Genomic DNA, 22,214 nt, shown 5'->3' with positions numbered 1-22,214 from the left:
GCCAGATCATGTCAAATCCAAGTTACTAGATGCTCCTTTGAACAAGGACAATCTGTTTGGCACCAAAGCAGAAGAGATTCTTAAAAAGATGGAAGAAAAAGCTAAATCTATGCAGACAGTCAAAGAATTCTTACAAGTACATCCTCCTAGATCCAGTAGGCATTGCCCCTCGAAACATTGGTCCTTTCCAGTCCCCTCAAGGCCATCTCAAGCTAGACCCAGGGGAAACAGACCCCCCCCCCCCAGACTACAGTCTCAGGGTATGCAGAGATCTAAGCAATGGAGTGCCTCCACCTCTAAAGAAGGGAGTGATAAACCACTCCTTACGGAAGGCATTCCCAATGACTTCTCATCTCCACTCCCTCCTCTGCCCAACTGCTTGTGCCCCTAGGAGGAAAACTTGCCCTTCATGTAAAAAAACTGGATTCCCATCACCAAAGACTGATGGGTCCTCAACATTGTATCCCAGGGGTACAAATTTTACTTCCACTCACTGCCAATCCCAAAAGGGTTCCCAGACCTCCCTCTTAACCAGTGGACAGAGGCTCAAAACAAAGTCCAATCCCTGCTCTCTATAAGGGCAATTCAGCCAGTTCCTGCAGAACAGATAGGTCAAGGATTCTATTCCAGACTTTTCCTGGTACCCAGAAAAGAGGGCACTTGGCACCCAATCCTAGATCTTTCAATTCTCAACACCTTCCTGGTGGTACCAAAATTCAAAATGCTCACCCTGCAGTAGCTTGTACCTGTGCTAGCCAAAGATGCCTGTTTAGTCACCCTAGACTTAAAAGAAGCCTGTCTGCACATCCCTATAAGGGAGTCATCCAGAAAATATCTACGCTTCAGGGCAGGATCTATGCATTATCAGTTCTCTGCACTTCCCTTTGGCTTATCCACTGCTCCCAGAGTATTCACAAAATGCCTGGCTCCAGCCATTGCTTACTGCAGACAAAGAAATATTCAAATTTACCCATACTTGGACGACTGCCTGATTCAGGCAGACAGCCAGGAAATGCTGTTGCAGCACCTGACATTTGTAAAACACCTACTAACCTCCCTGGGGTACACCATCAATGAAAAGAAATCAAAACTAGTCCCAAGTCAAAAGATTGTATTCCTGGGAGCAAGCTTGGACACAGCATCCCAGATGGCATTAGTCACTCCAGAAAAACAAGCCTATCTGACAGACTATTTTACTGAAATGGCCACCAGAACCCAACTATCTGAAAGGAAAATCCTGCAGGCCCTAGGGTTCATGGACTCATGCATCCTACTAATTCCATATGCCAGACTGCATGTCAGGAAACTTCATTGGTACTTAAAAAGTCTTTGGTGCCAACATTCTCAGGACCTGGAAACTGTCATTCCCATAATGCCCTGTCTAAGGACAGAGTTACTTTGGTGCACAGCAGCATGCAACCACAACAAGGGACTGCCCTTTACCCAACCCCATGCCGCCCAGACCCTAACCACAGATGCATCAGACTATGCCTGGGGGGGCACACATGGACGGCAAGTACATTCAGGGTCACTGGAGCCCAAGTGAAATGCATGTGCACATCAACCAGAAAGAGATGCTAGCTGTGCTGCATGCTGAGACAGCTTTCAGATCCCTACTCTCACCAGGACACCTGCTAATAAAAATAAACAACACCGCAGTTATGTGGTACATCAACAAGCAGGGGGGGAACCCACTCTTACCCACTCTGCAGGCTAGCCATGGCCCTGTGGAACACGGCCTCAGACATGCAGGTACATCTGCAAGCTGAATTCCTGCCAGGCAAACAAAACTCACTGGCAGATGATTTAAGCAGAAATCTCCTGGACCCACATGAGTGGCAACTACAACCATGTACCTTCAACCTTCTAATTCAGAAATGGGGGACATCAGAGGGGGATTTCTTTGCCCCCCCCCTGCAATCACCAGCTCAGAAGATTCTGCACCAGGACACCTCACAGCAGGGCCTGGAAAGTGGATGAACTATCCTTCCCGTGGGTAAATCTCTCAATTTATGTCTTCCCCCTCTGCCCCTACTCTCAAGAGTATTGCTCAAGATAAGACAAGACAGACCAAGGACAATTTTGATTGCCTCGGACTGGCCACACCAACACTGGTACCCACATCTGCGAAGCTTGTCACCTGTGCCACCCTGGCACCTACACCAGAACCCAACCCTGTTCTCTCAGCAGGGGGGACAGATCTTGCATCCACAACTGCAAACCCTAAATCTTGCAGCCTGGCTTATTCTTTGAATTCTCCCCAAGTAACCAGCCTAAGCAAGCAGGTGCTGGATGTCATCCTTGAAGCCAGAAGACCCAGTACAAGGAAATCCTATGCTGATAAGTGGAAAAGGTACTGCTCCTGGATTCAATCTAAAGGAGAGGACACAACTCTGCCCTCCCTGAGTCTAATCCTGGATTACCTAGCAGATCTACTCCACAGAGGCCTATCCTTCTCCTCCATTAATATCCATGCCTCTGCCATTTTGGCTCATTACAACACTGAGCCACCTGTCTTCTCTCAGCCTCTTATCAAACAGTTCCTGAGAGGGGCAAACAACTTAAGGCTGCCAAGGAGAGCACCCACCCCTGCTTGGGACCTTAACTTTGTACTGAAAAAGCTCACGCTACCCCCTTTGAGCCTGCAGTGCCAGCAGAGTTAAAATTCCTCTCTTGGAACAGCCTTGCTTCTGGCCATCACTTCAGCTAGAAGAGTGACTGAGCTACAAACACTTATGGGTGTGGAACCCTTTATTATTTTCCACGCTGCAGGATCTCCCTCAGGACTAACCCTTCCTTTATGCCTAAAGTGGTTCCAGTGTGGCTCTCAACCAATCTATCTATTTGGCTACCTTCTTCCCTAATCCTCAAAATATAAGGGAAAGGATCCTGCACTCCTTGAACGTACACAGACAGCTCAGATTCTACCATGATAGGACTAAGCCCTTCAGAAAATCTGACCAGTTACTAGTCAGCTTTGCAACAGGCGCAGAGGGCAAGGCCATTTCAAAGCAAACAGTTTCCAAATGGATAGCACATTGCATCCATTTCTGCTACAAGCACCATGGGAAACCAACCCCTCAGGGGGTCAGAACACATTCCACTAGGGCAACTTCTACTTCTACAGCATTCCTCAGGGGAGTCCCTACCAGGGACATCTTGGAAGTTGCTACCTGGAGTTCCGCACACACCTTCACCAAGCATTACCACCTGCCTATCCTTTCCAAATCCAGGGCAGGTTTTGCAACAGCAGTCCTGCAAGGCATTCTAGCCAGCCCTAACTCTTCTTGATTGCTTCCACCCTTCTTCAGCTTTGGGAATCTACCCAATTGTGATGACTGCAACAGTGAAACAGGAAGAACATAGTACAGTTGTGTACACTTACCATAAATGTAGATGTTCATGTGTATTCACTGTTGCAGTCCTGGTTCCCTCCCTCCAGCCCCCTGGATTTCTCTCTCTTTCTCTCTCTAAACTCTCTATGCCTTTTACTACCCCCCCCCCCTTTTCAGAGGTATTGGTATTTACTTTTTACTGGTGGTGTTTTCTCCCACCATAACTTAGCTCCCTATTGGGGGGGCTCCTGGCATTTGGGGCAAGAAAAAACTGATATAATGGCGTCAGCTGCCTGTTTTTATACCCCTGACGGCCTGACATCAGTCCTAGAGTGACAGCATCTGACGCAGAAATACTAAGTCTCTGGTATTCGGGCCGACTGAGGGCTACCTGCAGGCAAATAACCCAAGTTTGATGACTGCAACAGTGAATACACTCGCACATCTACATTTTTGGTAAGTGTACACAACTGTACATTCCTTTAGTAAGATATCATATGAGAATTCTGCAATGGATGCTACAAACACAATGGTCAATTCTCTCTCAACCCATATCGGCAAAGATAAGAAAAACTCATGTATGCAAATTGTATCTTTCCTGGCAGATGCAGTCACAACAGCTGTTGCAAGTTGCAAGATCTTTCTTTCATTCTCCCACAGCCCAGGCTGATCTGGGGAAAACAATCCAAGGCATTTGGTCCCCCTGAAGAGGCCAACTTGCATACCAATGTCCTGATGCTTTTGGCTTTACAAGCATTCCAAGACTCTCTCCCTCTCAGAACAATTTTGATCCAAATGGACAACATGTCAGTGGTTTGGTACATCAGCAAACGAGGGGAAACTGAGTCTTACCCCCCCCCCCTTGTGTCAAGAAGCCCTGAGGGTGTGGCAATGGACAATTTAATCCAACCACTTTCTAATCGCAACCCACATTCTGGGGAAGTCGAATGTGATAGCAGAAAAACTGAGCAGGTCCATTTTACTGCCTCACAAATGGTCCCTCAACATCAAAGTGACGGACATGATTTTCCATCAGTGGGGTCAGCCTTGCTGCTACTTCTTTGCTTCTCCCCTAAACAAGTGCAACAGCTTCTTTGCCCTGGTTCCCCCCATTGGGGGAGTCACCGAGGAATGCTCTTCTCCATGATTGCCCCCAGTCTTCTGTACTCTTATCCCCCGAATCCTTTAATTCCCAAATTTCTTCAGAAAGCAGCCAAGCTGAAGAGCAAAGTTATCCTCATTGCACCTTACTGTCCTCAATAAATTTGGTTCCCCTTGCTTTGGCCTCATCTTTGGTACCCACCTTGGATTCTGGGTCTAATTCCAGACCTTCTGTCTCACCCAACAGACATGATTCACCTGGACATCTCAAACATCAAACTGACTGCATGGTTTCTCCAGTTTCATTAATATCCAGGAAACCTATGCTCTCTTCGCCTGTTGGTTCCATCCTGTTATCTTCCCATAAACCCTCTATGAGAAAACTCTACAAAAGTAAGTGGCGAAGATTTGTTTATTGGCAGAGCAGAATCAGGTAGGACTAATCTCAGCCCTGATACATTCTGTTCTTGAATTTTTAGTGAGTTTATTTAATGAGGGTGCTAGTTCATTGACTATTAAACTCCAACTCGCAGCCATTTCAAATTTCCTTGTTGGATTTCAGAATTCTTCCCTGGCTTCCCCCAAAATATGCAAAGCATTTTGAAAGTTACTCTTCTAGACTTCCTTACAAAGATCCTATATACCACCATGGGTTTTAAATTTGTTACTGGAAGCCTTGACACAGTCTCCCTTTGAACCTGCAGCTAAATGTGATATAAAATTCTTGACCTGGAAGACTATCTTTTTAGTGGCAATTAGATCTGGTAGAAGAATTGCAGAACTTCAAGCGTTATCTTTAAGCCCCCATATTTGATTTTCCACAAGGATAGGGCACCGCACTTACCAATGCTTCCTTCTTACCTAAGTGGTGTCAGAAACCAGCATTAACCAAACCATTAACCCCCAGTATTCTTCCCAAACATTACAAATAAAGGAGAATATATGCTGGACTTACTGGATGTTCATAGGCAATTACGTTTCTATCTGCACAGAACAAAACAAATTAGAAACTCAGAACAGCTCTTTGTTTCCTTTGCACATCACAAGATGAGCAAATTAGTCACAAAGTAACTATAGCCAGATGGCTGACGGATTGCATCTCTTTTGTCTACAGTAAATTGAATCTCCATCTACCAAAACTATTAAAGGCTCATTCCACTAGATCTTTGGCTACTTCCACCACATTCCAGGCCAGAGCATCCATGGATGATATTTGTGTGGCTTCTAGGTGGTCAAATCCTCATACCTTTATCACTCATTATAAACTAGATCTGGTCTTGAGGGGAAGAGTGGCCTTTGGCTCAGTCGTACTCAGAAATATCCTTCCTTAGAGTCCACCTAGGAATTTAGATAGCTGGAGACTTTGTCCCATACGCTGAGGAATGAATGAAAATTGACATCATCAGATGAAGAAGTTATGTAATTGCCTTAATGTTCTATCTGTGTTGTCCATTTTCATTTTTCCTCAACTCCCAACCCTCCACCCCCCCTCCATTTCTCTCTAATGACTTCTGTAGGAATGAGACTTTAAAAGACACCAGGGACACCATATGTCCGCTGTGTTGAACTCCAGTTATACTATTCTTTTATAGTCTCTCTTTCTCTCTGTCAGTCTGTAAATAGGATCTGAGGGAAGTTAGGCATGAGGCATTAGTAGGAAAGGAGCTCAAGAGTTTGTTGGTCTCCATGAGTTGGAGTAACAGCTGAGTTGGATTTGAGTGTCAGTTCCACGCCCATACGTTGAGGAAGAATGAAAATGGACAATTCAGATGGAAAGCTATGATAAGTATATAACTTCCTTTTTCTGGCTGCTAATATGTCAGTAGAAATAATCAATGCTGCAGACCCCTCTTCGCAAAAAAAAAAAAATGATTGCATTTATACTAGCAGAGCTGCTGTCAGAACATCCCGATGATAATCCCTGGGGTCATCTTTATTGCATATTTGGATCAAATACTGTTTAATTTTTATTTATTTATCCTTTGTTGACCAGATTAGTCCCATTTGTCTAGTAGCCTCTATTCAGGTGAAACCTGAGATGGTATTTATACTACTAGTAATGGTGTGGTTATCTGTACGTTTCAGATTCTTTAGATCCAGTTTGGACCTAGAAGATGTCCTTCATGGATGCATCTGCAGTCATAACAAATGGGTTGTCCTGTCGTCAGGCAGCCCTTCGGTCGGCCCGATTCCAAAGTCTGGGTCCGCCTACCGCTGATGTCGCACTTCACCCGACGCCATCTCTGCTGGTCCCCGGGTATAAAGGCATCAGCCGACGCCATTTTCCTCCGTCTTTCTTCAAGCCGGCGCTCAAGCAGAAGCTGTTCGCAAGTGCCGGTCGGTCAGATCCAGAGATTACTACAGACTCTTTCTGCCTCAGCCGATGTCAGAAAAAGTCAATAACTGTTTAACTTGTGGGAAACAAATACCTCATAAAGATTTCCACTCTTACTGTCTGCCTTGCTTAGGCCCAGACCACGACGTAGCAGCCTGTTTGCTGAACAGTTTTTCGCTCAGATTTGCGTACATTATGCCGCCGGATCCTCCGACTACCCAAATTGTTAAAAATCGCAAAGAAAACGACACTCACTGTCCCGCGGTCGCGGTTCGCCGAAACCACGATTAAGAGTGTCTTGGTCTCGGCCGAAACCGAGAAAATCGGTCAATCTTCAGCCGAATCCATGACTACTACTGAGGCCCCTGCTACCTTAGTTGAATCGGCCTCAGAAATTTTTCCTACAACTGTGGTTCCTAGTGATTTATCAGACACCATCCCTTTGGATGTCTCTACCCCAGCACGTGGTGCTGCTAGGCCTCCTGCAGCCATGTCTATTAAGGCCTTTGCCAGGGCTAAAGCAGCCAAATCTGTTAAATCAGTGCCTGTTAAGCCCCCCTCACACAGGCCCACTTCAAGTTCACAAATACTTACTCTGGCAGAAGATTTAATATCCTTAATTAGGGGATCCCAATCTCACCCAGGCAGGGCCTCTCAGCCCCCAGAAAAGAGACCTAGAGCAGAGCCCCCCGAGCCAGTGTCCTCTGATGATTCTGGATGACTCAGACATTACAGACCAGCCAGAGGCTCCTTTTTCTACTTATGAAGATTCCGATGCTGAAGAATCCATTCCAGCTGCCTCTCCACCAGAGGAATTTTCCTTTGGGGAAACCTTACATGCCATGAGAGAACAATTCCAATGGCAGGGACAAGATTTCTCAGATTCAAGAAAAAGGCTTAGGACTTTTCTGCACTTACCACAACATAGGCCCTTAGCTATACCTCCTGTACTGCCTGTTGTGGATGATGCATTTAATGACGTTGCACTGCTCCTGATTCTTTACCTCCAGCCCCTGCCAAACCAGATAGATTTTACAGGGTGCCAGACACTCATCACCACCTATACAAGGCCCCACTTGCAGATCCCAAACTATATCCCAGGGGCCCAAGGCAGTAGCCTCGACCACAGCAAAACCCTATTCCTTCTGAAAGGGAATCCAGGTCCTTAGAGAGATGGGGAAAAAGTTTACACCTCTGCTACTCTCTCAGCTAGAGCTTTAAACTGTCAGTTTCATATGATCCAATACCAAGAGTTTATGCTTGATCAGTTAACTAAAAACTGTCCTCTGATGAATCCTTAGATAAGAAATATGTATTAGAAATGGTGAATAACATCCAACAGGTTAGTAACCATTCCTTAAAATGTGGCTATGATGCACTGGAGGCTTCATTTAGATCAGCCATGACTGGCACAGTGATAAGAAGGCATGCATGGTTGAAAGAGCAGGTCTTACCGGATCATGTTAAAGCAAAGCTGTTAGATGCTCCTATGGATAAGGCCAGTCTATTTGGTACACCTGCCCAGCAAGTAATGAAGAAAATGGAAGAAAAGGCAAAATCTGTACAAACAGTTAAAGATTTCTTACAGGTTCAGCCCCCAAGGTTTAGCAGGAACTGGCCTGCCAAAATTTGGTCCTTTCCAGACTCCACAAAATCCCAAAGGGGCAGGAATAGACGCTCTAGAGGCAGAAATCAATCCAGAGGAGGTGCCTACAGAGGACGACAGTGGCAAGGCAATAACCGAGGCACAGACACAACCACTGCCACTGCAACAGGACAATCACAGTGACTTGGCTCTGACACCGCCTACCAGGGAGCAAATAGCAGCACCTTTAGGCGGAAAGTTAGCCTTATTTTCAAAAATTGGCACTATATCACAAAAGACAAGTGGATTTTGCAAACCATAGACCAAGGCTACCGCTCCACTTCCACACCTTACCAGTAAAAGAGGAATGCCAAACCTACCTCCAAATCAAAAATAGAAGCTCTACAGCAGATAGCGAAATTAACCAAGATGAGAGCTGTGGAAAGAGTACCAATAACAGAACAGGGCAAAGGATTCTACTCCAGACTCTTCCTAGTACCAAGAAAAGAGAAAAGTTGGAGACCTATTCACCTGTCCGTCTTAAACACATACATCATTGTCCCAAAATTCAAAATGCTGACCCTACAGCAACTTCTTCCCATGCTGGGCAAGGAGTGTTGGCTGGTAACTCTAGATCTCAAGGAGGCATACCTGCACGTCCCCATTCGACCAAATTGCAGAAGATACCTCAGATTTCTTGCAGGATCAGAGCATTATCAATTCTCAGCATTGCCCTTTGGCTTATCTACTGCCCAGAGTATTCACAAAATGCCTGGCATCAGTAAAGACTACAGGGAATCCAAATTTATCCATACCTGGACGACTGCCTGTTACAAGCGGACAACAAAAGCAAGCTGACAACAGATTTACAAAGGGTCATTTACTTGCTACAAGCCCTGGGATACACAGTCAATTTACAAAAGTCAAGGCTGATACCATCCCAAACAAGAACATTCTTGGAATTGGACACAGTAAAACAAATGGCATTCCTAACTGCAGAAAAACAAAAAGAACTCCCTCTTTACTTCTTGGCATTAACAAAGCAGAACAAACTAACAGCAAGAAAAGTTCTGCAGGCCTTGGGCTTCATGGCATCATGCATAATCTTGGTCCCACATGCCAGACTGCATATGAGAAAGCTACAGTGGTACCTAAAGAATTTATGGTCTCAGCACAGGCACAGCTTAGAAACAGAAATCTCACTAATCCCATGGAGTTCCTATGGTGGGCTCAAGCATGCCAGTCAAACCCAGGCTTACCCTTCCACAACTTTCGAGCAAGCCAAACCATCACAACGGACGCCTCAGACCTAGGATGGGGGGTGCACATGCTGGACAAATGCATACAAGGATTGTGGACTCAAGACCAGCTGCACCTGCACATAAACCAAAAAGAAATGCTGGCAGTAAAACTGGCAATCCAAAAATTCAGACCATTCCTCAAAGAAGGCCATTTGATGATAAGGACAGACAACACCACAGTCATGTGGTACATCAACAAACAGGGAGGCACTCATTCATACCCCTATGCAGAATGACTTTGGACCTTTGGAATCTGGCTCAGCTACAACATCCAGTTACAGGCAATATTTGTGCCGGAAAAGAGAACACCCTAGCAGACATGTTAAGCAGAACCACCTCGGATGCTCACGAATGGATGCTACCATCTTCAAGGCCATCACAAAGAAATGGGGAATGCCACAAATAGATCTATTCGCATCCCCACTCAATCACCAGCTCAAAAAATTCTGCACAAGGACATTCCACCCACTCGCATGGAAGGTGGACTCTCTATCCTTCAGCTGGAAAGGCCTGACAGCATATGCATTTCCACCTCTTCCCTTGATGCACAAGGTACTACTGAAAATCAAAGAGGAACGTCCAAGGATAATCCTGATAGCTCCGAATTGGCCAAGACAACATTGGTACCCATTGCTGAGGAGCATGTCTCGGGAGAGAATGTGGTCAATACCTCTGATGCCTTTGATGTTAACTCAGAACAACTACAACATCATGCATCCAAACCTAAAAACCTTGCAGCTGACTGCCTGGAACATCACATAGCAGCAACTAACCCAGACCTTTCCCAAAGGGTTAAAGACATTATCCTTGAAGCCCGCAGACCTTCAACAAAAAGGAACTATGCAGGAAAATGGAAAAGGTTTGTCATTTGGAGTACTGAAAGAGGAAAAGATGTGTCGAACATAGATATTGCTAACATTCTGGAGTACTTGGCAGAGCTTCTACATACAGGCCTGTCCTATTCCTCCATCAAGATACATGCATCAGCTATTTCAGCAGAATACAGCTTGATCCACCTGTCTTTATCCTCTACTCAGGCAGTTCCTCAGAGGGATCAAGAATGTAAAACCTCCTAGGAAACCACCATTACCAGCATGGGGCTTGAACTTTGTGCTAGAAAAGTTGACACTTCCTCCGTTTGAACCAGCAGCAACAGCAGATCTGCAACACCTGTCATGGAAAACTGCTTTCCTACTGGCAATTACCTCAGCAAGGAGGGTTTCAGAACTACAGGCCTTAATGGCAGTGCAACCCTTCCTAATCTTCCATCAAGATAGGGTGTCCATGAGAACTAATCCTACATTTATGCCTAAAGTGGTATCCAGAGTGTCTCTAAACCAGGCAATCCACCTACCTACCTTCTTTCCCAATCCACAGAACAGGGGGGAAAGACTGCTGCATACCTTGGATGTACATAGGCAGTTACGCTACTACCTGGACAGAACCAAAAGTAACAGAAAAACTGACCAGCTTTTAGTAGCCTGTGCAACAGGAAGGGAAGGAAAAGCAATTTCCAAACAGACAATCTCCAAATGGATAGGAAATTGCATAAGATTCTGTTACTCCTACCATGGAAAACCAATTCCACAGAACATAAGACCTCATTCTACAAGGGCTACAGCCACTATCACAGCTTTCTTGAGGAGTGGCAACCAAGGACATTATTGAGGCGGCTACTTGGACCTCAGTGCATACATTTGCCAAGCATTATAATTTACCTCTATACTCTAGATCCCGAGCAGGGTTTGCCACTGCTGTACTGCAAGGGATCCTAACTACACCATAATTTTTCTTCCTCCACCCCTAGTTTGGCTATGGTATTCTACCCATTTGTTATGACTGCAGATGCATCCATGAAGGACATAGTACAGTTTTGTACCTACCATAAATGTAGATGTCCGAACTGGATAGCATCTGCAGTCAGGATTACCCACCCTCCTTCCCTCTGTGGTACTCCTAGGGTATTTACCCTCCTAATAGCTAGCTGGGGAGTCTCTTATGGTGTATTTGTGTGTATATATGTACATACATGCTTATTTTTGTGTTTGCCTTCTACTTTTTTTGGAAACATTGGCATTTATCCAAAATTTAGCCTTCCAAGAGGGCAACTGGCATCTGGGGCAAGAAACACTGAGGAACTGATGCCTTTGTACCCGAGGACCAGCAGAGATGACGTCGGGTGAAGTGCGACATCAGCCGAAGCCGGACCCAGACTTTGGAATCCGAAGGGCTGCCTGACGACAGGACAACCCATTTGTTATGACTGCAGATGCTATCCAGTTCGGACATCTACATTTATGGTAGGTACAAAACTGTACTTTTGTCATTTTAGAAGCTTTACATTTCTGTCTTTGGGTATCATAGTTTGAAATATAACATTAATTTGAGGGGATGTAACATCAAATTTTGAGTTTGCTTATATTCTGAAGTGAAATTTCTGACTGCTGGAGTTAGAATTCAGACTTTATAGTCCATTAGTTTACTTACATATGCAGTTTTGTTCATTGTTAGATTTGCAGAAATTTCTCTCGATTTTGCATAATGTCTGGATGTTCCCAAGTATGACATTCAGCCAGTGCCTTTCTGCTTCTTGCAAGTACTTGCATATTCTTTAAATAATTTGTGACATAAATTTGCTTTATATAAATCATTCCCATCAACACAGTTTCTGAATTGTCTTTTGTTATGCAGGATCATTCTTTAATGGCCATTGTCACCATTGTCACCATTGATGTAATACTTATTCCATCAGTTTAATTATGTAGGCCGACAGAAGGGTTTTCCTACAGCTGTTATGCCATATATCTTTTCTTCACTTTGATTGTCCAATCTCATTTTAAAAACTTTCACCTGCAGGCATTCTGTACTCATATCAATGTTATGTTATATCCAGCCCATATAAAAACTACTGTAAATAAGTACATGATAGACAGAAGACAAGTTCCATACTTGCTTACTTATGCTCCTACTATACAGAAAGGTGCCACCTTAACTTTGTGCCTGTACACAAGCTTGTACATGGAATGCTACTGAACTGTGCAGTCACACACTGGATCTTTAGCAGGACCTTTGAGCAGATTTCTTATTGTCCTATTATTTTTCTCTTTTTGATTTATCTGGGATATTTTTACTACTGAGGGGACAGTTATTACTCAAGGCCTTTGTCACAACTGCATCTTTGAAGAATTAGGCCTTATATGATTGTGACAATGTGAGGTATTGCCAGCTATGCCAGAAGTAGAGCAGTGGATGTGTAACATATCCCAGCACAGCTAATTGGAATTTTGTAAAGAATTATATGCCATTTGTATATCAAACTGATTTGTACAGACACTTGTGTTGATGTATTTCTAAATACGTACATGTCAGGAGAAATAGAGCAGTGGATGTGTAACATATGCCAGCACAGCTAGCTTGAATTTTGTAAATAATTGTATGCCATTTGTATATCAAACTGATTTGAACAGATGCTTGTGTTGAAAAAATTATCTGTAAAGCTGCTTGTGTTAAAAATGTACCAACAGTGTACCTTGCTGGACAAAAAAGAAATGCACATGCTTTATTTTAACTGTCACCCACTCACACACTGTTCAGTGCATTTCTATGTTCTGTTTAAAGATATGAGTATTATCCAAAGGAAGCACTCATTCCCCTGAAATGCAGTACTGCCAATACATTTTTTAGTGTAAGTCCTGAATGTCAGAAGCAACAATGCTTGTTTGGCACATTTCACTTTTGCCCTACTTTATAGCTGCTTGCATTGTGTAGATGTGTGGGGATAATATTGATCCTTCTGCATGCTGTATTGGAACATTAATGAAACTTTTAGCTTCATTTTACAGTATGTAGACAACAAATGGAGTTGGACCCCTTTTTCTTGAGATGGACTTTCTCTTCCATACAGCTGGGTGTAGGGAGTGCAACATAATTACACTCAGCAGTATCTGCATTGTAGCCTAATATGTATTTGGGGACCAGTAGGGTAGCTGCAAACTGGTCTAACAGTTGCACAGCACCTGACTACATAATGCCAGTGATTTATTTTGCTGACATTTGGAGTGAGCTAGGGACTGCACATGCAGTTCAGCTGTTGGCTTGAACTTTGCTGTTGGTGTGTGGCTTTTAAGATTATGTGCTTGTAAAACACATGCAGGTAGCTTAGCCTGACCTTCTTGAACAGCTCCTCATTATAAGACCTAGCCATTACTGAAGGCTTCCAAATTTGAGTGGGTGGGGATGTTTACAGCATAATACCACTGGTTTCGACTACAATGAATCAGAAGAATTAAAAAGAAAAAGGTCATCTGAATGCTGATAACTTGACCAGTCATAAGCAGCACCTTCTCTGAAACAGCATGTAAAACATTGTTTTTTGCAGGGGAAAAATCCCCTGTTCATACATGTGGGGAACGTTAGTGCACACAACTATGCTTTCATATTCGTGTGTGTGTGTGTGTGTGTGTGTGTGTGTGTGTGTGTCTGTACACACACACACACACACACACACACACACACAGATTGTTATTGGTATAACAAAATGGTAGACTATGAAAACATGATGGCATTCGTCAGAACTTATCATTGAGTTTAGTGCCCCCTTTGGTATGTACCTAACCAGGCATATCCAACAATTGGAACGTCCACAGAGGTTCTTCACTAAAAGAATACAGGGCATAAGTAAAATGTCCTGCGCAGACTGCCTCAAAGCCCTATCCTTGTATTCTGTCCCCTACAGGCTTTTGAGGGGAGAGCTATGCCTGGCATACAGGGTATTGTCAGACCCCACTCTAATGGACCTCTTGCATATCCACAAAACAAACCGTACCAGAATTAGCCATTCTAAAAACTTAAACCTTGCCTATCATATAAATAGGACGTGCTGGAGAGACAGGTATGTATCCCAGAGACTACCTTGTCTAAGGAACAGGCTCCCCACCCATGTGAAGCAGAGCTCCTCCCTAACCCAATTCAAGTGCAATTTGGGCAATTGGATGGGGAACTGGAAATTCATCCCTTGTTTGGCACCTATGTCTCTAATGGACACAGGCATCCTGTAAGTGGGTCATCTCCCAGGCCCCTGATTACACTTATCAAGGTTATCAGAACTTGTCAGAGATTTGGGATGCATGGCTAGGCTTAAAAAGGCCCTTGTGGTCATTAGCCTAGTAAACACCTATAAACATTTGAACCTATGTTTAAATGCATATGTTTTAACAGAGTATACTGGAAGAGAAGAGAAGAGGTTAATCTTGATCCACCTGACTTTGAAAATATTCTGAAATTAAATTACTGGGCCTAGGCCATAAAGATTGTTTCTTACAGTTCTCAATGCAGCCAGACTCAAAAAGTGGGTACCAGGAAGCTTTCTGCAGTGTCTTTGGAGTGAACTAATTGCTACTCTGGAAGGGTGGAGGTTTGAAATTGTTTTATGATTTCCAGGAGCTGCAGCAGATCTTAGCAAGGCTCTGTCTCTGTGTATTATTGGCACATATGCGCTAACTCCTGACAGTTTCCAGCCAAGGGGGTAGCATGGGAACCATAAGTCAGATGACCAGATATATGTGATGTCATTCTGTAATCCCTCACTAAAAATGATATTTTGGTATTAGGTGAGACTGAAGTCTCATTGCATTCTGTTTAGTAACTTGACAAGGAAGGACCCCTCACCTGCTTCATCTTGTCTTGCTCTAGTAAGTAACCAGGGAATAGTAATTCTTTAGATCAGTCAGGAAAGGATAGTGAGATTAGTTAAGTACCGTTTTTCTATATCTGTATGAATCTGTTCATCAGTATTATTTTAATATTTCCTGTGTTTGAAACTCTGGTGTGTATTGTAAATAGATATTTAGTTTTTTTATTATTTTTATTTTTTATTGTTAAATGTATTTAAATGTTTCTTTGTGGCTGGTGCTTTAGAGAATATTTTAACCTTTGAGAGTACTTATATTTATTCTGTGACACTGCAGCCACTCCCAAAAGCCTTGCTGTTTGGTCAACATTACCATTTGTATTAATATTAATTTCACTCAGTATAATTGGGTACCCTTGCAAGAACTTTACAGTAGCTGGCTTTGGAATGTCTAGTGGCAGTGTAACTACCTTATAGTCTGGGCAGAAGGGAGTTTAGGTATTAAATCTGTGCCAGCCTTTCTCAGGTGTGTTTGTGTGTGTGTGTGTGTGTGTGTGTGTGTGTGTGTGTGTGTGTGTGTGTGTGTGTGTGTGTGTGTGTGTCATATGCTTGGAGCAGTAGTATAAAGCACTGGTTTCACGGAGAGAGTGGTGGAGGACTTGGCTTGGACACTTAGCTGAGGTCTCAACTCCATAGCTGTCCCAGTGTGGAGTCTTACTGGGGACCTGGAGGGAGACAGATAGAGAAATCCAGACCCCAGACTGTGTGTGTTCCCTGTGGTCTCTTAAGGGAAATTGTGCTTGATGCAGAGAGCTGCATCTGGAGATAACTGGGTGTATCCATTTTTGTTCCAAGTAAATTCTCTTCTCTAATGTCAGTGGAGAGAATTCAGGTTCCTTGATTACTGGCGTAGAATGTAGACATCACAATAACATCCAGGGGTACTGAACATGAAAGAAGGAAAATGGACAGGAAGTACAGAATGTTGTCAAAGATGAAGATTTGTAAAATCAGGAAGCTGGTGGCTGATAACAGCTGTAACAGTAGTAAGAGATGTACTGCAAGGAACATTTGAAATTCACTGCCATGGTAAGTAATTTTTCTTTCTGGAACTGTCCATTAGCAAAATAGTGTGTTAGATGTTCTTTAACTTTAAAACACAGAAATGTTGAATTAATATGTTACTGCATAATGATTAGAAAAAGATTTAAAAATAAAAATGAATAGGCTATGATACTGTCTTTTCCATATGACTCAACCTATGGGTTATCTGATCTGACTCAGATTCAACGCCATCCTTTACAGAATCTTTTGAGTCTAAGACCTCCACCTCGTCTACCCATAATACCCTTCTGTAACAATCTTTCCAGATCTCATTTGCCACCATTGTGTCTGTATTGTGGTCGGGAGCTTTTATATATATATATATATATATATATATATATATATATATTTCCTTTACTCTCTTTGTTAATATCACATTGTTATGATTTTTAGATGTAGTATTTTAATAGCTGTAGTTTTTTTTTTTTTTTTGATAGGTTTGTAGACGTTTCCTTTTAAATAGTGTGTGGTGTTTTTGCTTTCCCGCTTTTATTTCCTTTCTTCTTAAACACAAGTCATTGTAGTTAATAATTGTTCTTAATAATTATTGATAGTGTTAGTAGATATTGGCAGTTAAGACTGTTATTGCTTGTGTGTTTTTTTCCTAGCTAGGTTAGACTTTTTTCTATTTGATTATTATATTGCGTTTTGGTGTGCCTTTTTTCCTTGAACATGGTGAAGGCTTCAAGGTTTAAGAAGTGTATTTCTTGTGGGCATAAACTGTCACAACAGGGTGCCCATGGCAAATGTGTATATTGCTTGGGTACTGCCCATTTGGACACTGATTATCAAGCAAGCACCACCTTTGGCAGTTGTACTTTTAAAAGATGGGCAAAGCTTTTTGTGAAGGGCTTGCTTCAACCTTCCACTGCTTCTTCCTGCTCTCCCACCCCAGCAAGAAATCAGAAAAATGGGAAAAGAATAGATTGAGGGACAAGGGGTCCAAGTCCCATGGGAATGAGCAGGAGGATCACAAATGATCCTTCTCATCTACAGAGGGAAAAACTGGAGCCAAAGGGTACACTGCACTTCCACCCCCCGGCTCTGACCCCTTTGTGTCCACCTGTCCAGATTTGGCCCCCATCTCCAGTGCTGACTCTTTATCTCACCTACCCTTAGCATACCCAGCCCCTTTTAGTTAAAGGACCCTAATGCTTCCTTGGGCAGACTACAGTCTCCCTTCTGCCCTATTACCCCTACAGAGTTTTTTCTGGGGCCTTCCCCTCTTTCTGTCGAATCTGATCTTCGCCCTCTCGGATCCCCTTATCTGTTCCAGTGACCACTAAGAGATCATCCAAGCCACCTTTGGTGGCCTCTTCCTCTAAGTCTGCCAGGATGGTTGGGAATCTCAAGCCTTCAAATCTTGTATAACTGATGCAATCCTTCTTGCAAGCTAGGTATCATACCAGCCTTCTTGACTCCAGAGTGTGATATTTGACTCCCTATAGTTGTTTCTCCCCTGGTTCCTTCAGCTCCAGTGTTTCAGGTCCAGCTGTCCTGCCCACCCCTCTTTCTGCACTTTTGGCTGGGGGTAAGTCATTACCAGTTTTGGGCTCTGCCCTTTGGTCTCACCATAGCTCTCCAGGTGTTCACCAAATACATAACAGTACATCCTGAAAGTTCACAGACCATCTACTGCTTCAGTCACCAACTCCATCTTTGGCTTACTTGACTCTGGTGCTGTCATAACCAGATGCTCCTTGGAGCTAAGTGTTCAGAGTCAGTGCCCTGGGGATGAGTTGATCTTCTGGGTCTCAAAGTCATCCCTATTTCTGGGTGCTTCAGCTCTTGGCAGTGTGGCTCTCATTTCAGTACTGATGCTGATTGAGTTGGCATTGGCCACCAATGTCTCAGTCAGCTGCGCTGATCTGAGTAGTGCTGGGTCCAGTTGTCTTGCTTTAGTTTCAGCCTTTGACATTGTGGAGAGTGTCCTCTCCCTTTCAGAGATGGAAGCTGAGGCAGTTACATTGGATCTTTCCAAATCTGTCCAGTCTGTGACTGCTTGTGGGGACAGCTTGTGCTTTGGTTCCCAGATTCCCTTGCATTCAGGGCCCCCTGTTTCTTTTGTGTTTTGTCCTGCTTCTCCACCTAGGGAGGTGCTTGGTAAGAGCAAGGGCAAAAGGAGGCACTTGGATTCCAGTGAGGACTCCCTCACTGAGGTCACTGACCTTGATGAAGGGGAGGGCTTTCCCAAATCTCCTCCATGATGACACCTTCTTTCACAGCTTTCTAGAGCTGTTAAAACATTGTAGGAGATGGACTAGAGAAGCTCCTTCGTTAGAGGAGTCCGTGTTTCTGGAGGCCTTTGGCATGGGCCCCTCCACATCCTGCGTCATCTCCACTCCAGACACTCTTGTAACCTGGTATCTCTGAGGGTGGGAGAGAACCTGATATGGTGGAACAGTCTCAAGGAAAACAGATCAAATTTTGGCCCCTCCTAAGGACAGACTCCACTGGAGTAAGGGTCTGTCTGGGGCTGCCATCATGATTGTGGCTGCCACTAAAAGGATCTCTCTGAGGAGAGTTCTTTGGTCCATCTGTCGAACAGGGAGTCTTGGGCCTTAGATTGCTTGGAAAAGCTCACATACACTTCAGCCACCTTTTCTTTGTATGCACTGAAGTATTTTCCCATAAGAGTTTTACAGTGGACTTTAGCAGTTCAGTGGTCTTGACACATCCTATGGGCTTTCAAGTAACACTAACAAATATTTGTCGTCACCACATTTGTTGGTGGTTGGAATCCCTGCTAGTCACTGCAGGTCAACCTTTTGTTTTTCCCCATCCCCAGGCCACGGTAACTGTGGATGCTTTCCATCTGGGGTGAGGGGCACATTTCAAGGGGAAGACTGTTCAAGGTACATGGTAAGGTATAAGGCCAATCTTCACATCACTATCTTGGAGATGAGGGTGGTGTTCCAAGTGTTGCAAGCTTTTCAGGACCTTATCTCCAAGGGTGCTATCCAGAACAACTGACAACACGGCAGTGGTATGATATCTGAGCAAGCAAGGGAGGAACTCGGTCCTATCCCTTGTGTTGAGAGGCCATGAGGGGTTGCAACCGGTGATGCCCTCTCAGAGGAAATGCAACATCCTGGTGGACAGACTGAGTGGGAGCATTTTTCTGCATCACTAGTGGTCGCAGAATCCTGACATAGCAGTGCAGATTTTTAGCTGTTGGGGAACCCCCCCTGCAGTGATCTGTTTGGTTACCTGTCCAGCACAAAGTATAGAAGCTTTAATGTCCTGATTCTTCCTGAGGGACATTCACCAAATGATGCTCTTCTGCATGCTTGGCCCCGCGGTCATCTTTACCCCCATCCCTCGATACCTTTCATAATCAAGTTTCTTCATAAGGCAAGCCCAGTATAGAGTGACTATCATCTTCATTGCCCCATTCTGGTCCTATCAAGTTTGCTTCCTCTTCCTTTGGCCTCACCTGCTTCACCTGCCCTGGGTGCTAGACTTAATCCCTTGTCTAATTTCTCATCCTTTGGGATTATCCCCTCCCAAACTTTCACTCCCTCAGGCTAACCGCTTGGTTTTTCCATTTCTGATGACGGCCAGGAATTCCAGGCTGAACAAGAGAGTTATTCAGATCCTTTCTTCATCCCAAAAACCCTCCACCCAGAAGGTGTATGCTAGTAAATGGAAGCGTTTTTCTGTCTGGGTTTCTTCCAAGGGCTTCAGTCTTTTTTCAGCGGGTCCCTTTCAAAACATCTAAAACCCGTAACATCTAATTTTATAACATTGAGACCAGAACATCTAAAACCCAAAACATCTAAAACCCATAACATTGAATTTCATAATGTCTAACAGTACAAATCACATGAAAATAACATCCCCTCCACATATACTACATATAATGACACCAAACTAACAAACACACTTTTTGCTACATTTCTGCAGGGGGGCTTGAAACAGTGGGTTTAGGAAATTAACTTTTTCCCACTGTAGTGGGATCTTGGAGTTGGTATATTTAATTTACGGGGGGGTGTGGGGGTGGAGCCCCCCACATGGAGGGGTGCAGGGGGGGCTTGCCCCCTGCAGAAATGTAGTAAAAAGTGTGTTTGGTAGTTTGGTGTCGTTATATGTAGAGGGGATATTATTTTCTTGTGATTTGTAGTGTTGGATGTTATGAAATTCGATGTTATGGGTTTTAGATGTTTTGGGTTTTAGATGTTCTGGTCTCAGTGTTATGAAATTAGATGTGAAGTGTTTTAGATGTTTCACAGTAGACCCCTTTTCAGCACCATTAGATGTCATTCCACTTCTTGGCTGGTCTTTTTCATTCTGGCTGTAGATATTCTACCAAAAAGGTACAACTGAACTCCATTTCTAACTTTCTTATTGGCAGCGATAATACCCTGTGGTTGTTCTTAAGCTGTCTAAGGCCTTTTTGAAGTGCACTTTTTTGGTATGTCCACCTCTTTGGGGCCTTCCTCTATTGGTACAAGTTCTTACCAGATCTTGTTTTGAAACTTCTGCTACAGTATCCTTAAAATAATTCCCATGGAAAACTCTCTTTTTGTTGGCTGTCATTTCAGCCAGAAGAGTGTCTGAACTTCAAGTATTATCATCTGTTCCTCTTACTTCATTTTTCATAAAGATGGACTTACTTTAAGGACCAACCCTTCTTTTCTGTCCAAGATCACTTCAGAGTCTAATTTTAACCAGCCCATTCACTTGTCAGTCTTTCTTCCAAATCTTCATAACAATGGAGAATATTTGCTTAATTGTTTGGATGTTGAGACAACTCAGATTCTGTTTGAGCAGAACCAAAAGTTTCAGAAAATCTGGCCAACTTTTTCCAACTTTTTGAAGTCAAAAATGGGTAAGCTTGTTTCCAAAGTGACCTATCAAGATGGCTGTTGGATTGTATTTCCTTTACATACTCCTTGAAAGGAATGTCTTTGCCTGTGAAGCCTAGAAGTGGTTCCATAACAGCAGTGACTGCTTTGACCACACTTTTCTCCCATCCCCCATGCTTCTATTGATCATATTTGTACTGCAGCTACCTGGTCTAATACTCATACATTTGTCTCCCGTTACAAACTGGATGTTCATTCTAGGTCTGGAACTTCTTTTGGTTCTTCCATTTTGTGGAGGTTTCTCTTCCAGGAGATGTACTGGCCTTAGAATCTATCCCACAGGTTGAAAGCAGATGGAAAACCCAATTTTGGATACAAAAATAATGTACTTAACCATAACAATAGAGCCATGTTTTATTTTTCCATCTATCTCAGCCACCCCTCCTTCCATGTCCACTTCAAATTGTCATCTTTTAGTGTGTTGCCCATATTGGCCTGCGTAGTTGCGTCTGTTTTGTGCTGCCTCTGTTCCTTGCTTTCCAATTCTTCATTCTGATCATGATGTGTTGTATTTCAGGGAGTTTTCATGGGCAGATTTGATTTGAGGAGAGATAGTTAGAATAGGGTATTCATGGTAGAGGAGGTGGAACTCATGGATTGAAAAATTCTGAAAAGGTCAGCGTTGGATCCAATAACTAAACGGACAGAAGAAGACAGCATGGGTCTATTGTTACGGTATGTATATAACTTTCCTTTTTCAGTTATATTTCGGATTTGCATTTAAAATGAATTGTGATTGTCAAACACATTCCATTAAACAGAATGGAAACTGTAACATTTTAAACTTATAATAAAGCTGTATGATCATGGTGTAGGTTATATTAACTAAAGGGCTGCAAGGTCAAAGCACCCTGAATAGAGGATGTGGGTAGCTACCCTCTAATATTAACTGGAGTTGTTGATCAGAACCTGAGTTTTTAATTGGCTTGAGCAATCAGGTTCACTTAAAATGAATT

The 22,214-nt window shown here is 43.5% G+C and overlaps 1 protein-coding gene across 1 annotated transcript in view; it reads left to right on the top strand.

The window, feature by feature from the left end:
* Positions 1 to 22,214, top strand: part of TTC39C (tetratricopeptide repeat domain 39C) — a 1,361,526-nt gene that overhangs the window by 409,967 nt on the left and 929,345 nt on the right. The gene's annotated exons all lie outside the window — the stretch shown is intronic.

The sequence above is a fragment of the Protopterus annectens genome, chromosome 3.part0, assembly GCF_019279795.1.
Source record: "Protopterus annectens isolate FY-2018-M chromosome 3.part0, PAN1.0, whole genome shotgun sequence".
In the NCBI taxonomy this organism is placed as follows: domain Eukaryota; kingdom Metazoa; phylum Chordata; order Ceratodontiformes; family Protopteridae; genus Protopterus; species Protopterus annectens.
The sequence above is the reverse complement of the archived record's forward strand: the minus strand, read 5'-3'. Positions and strand labels throughout refer to the sequence as shown.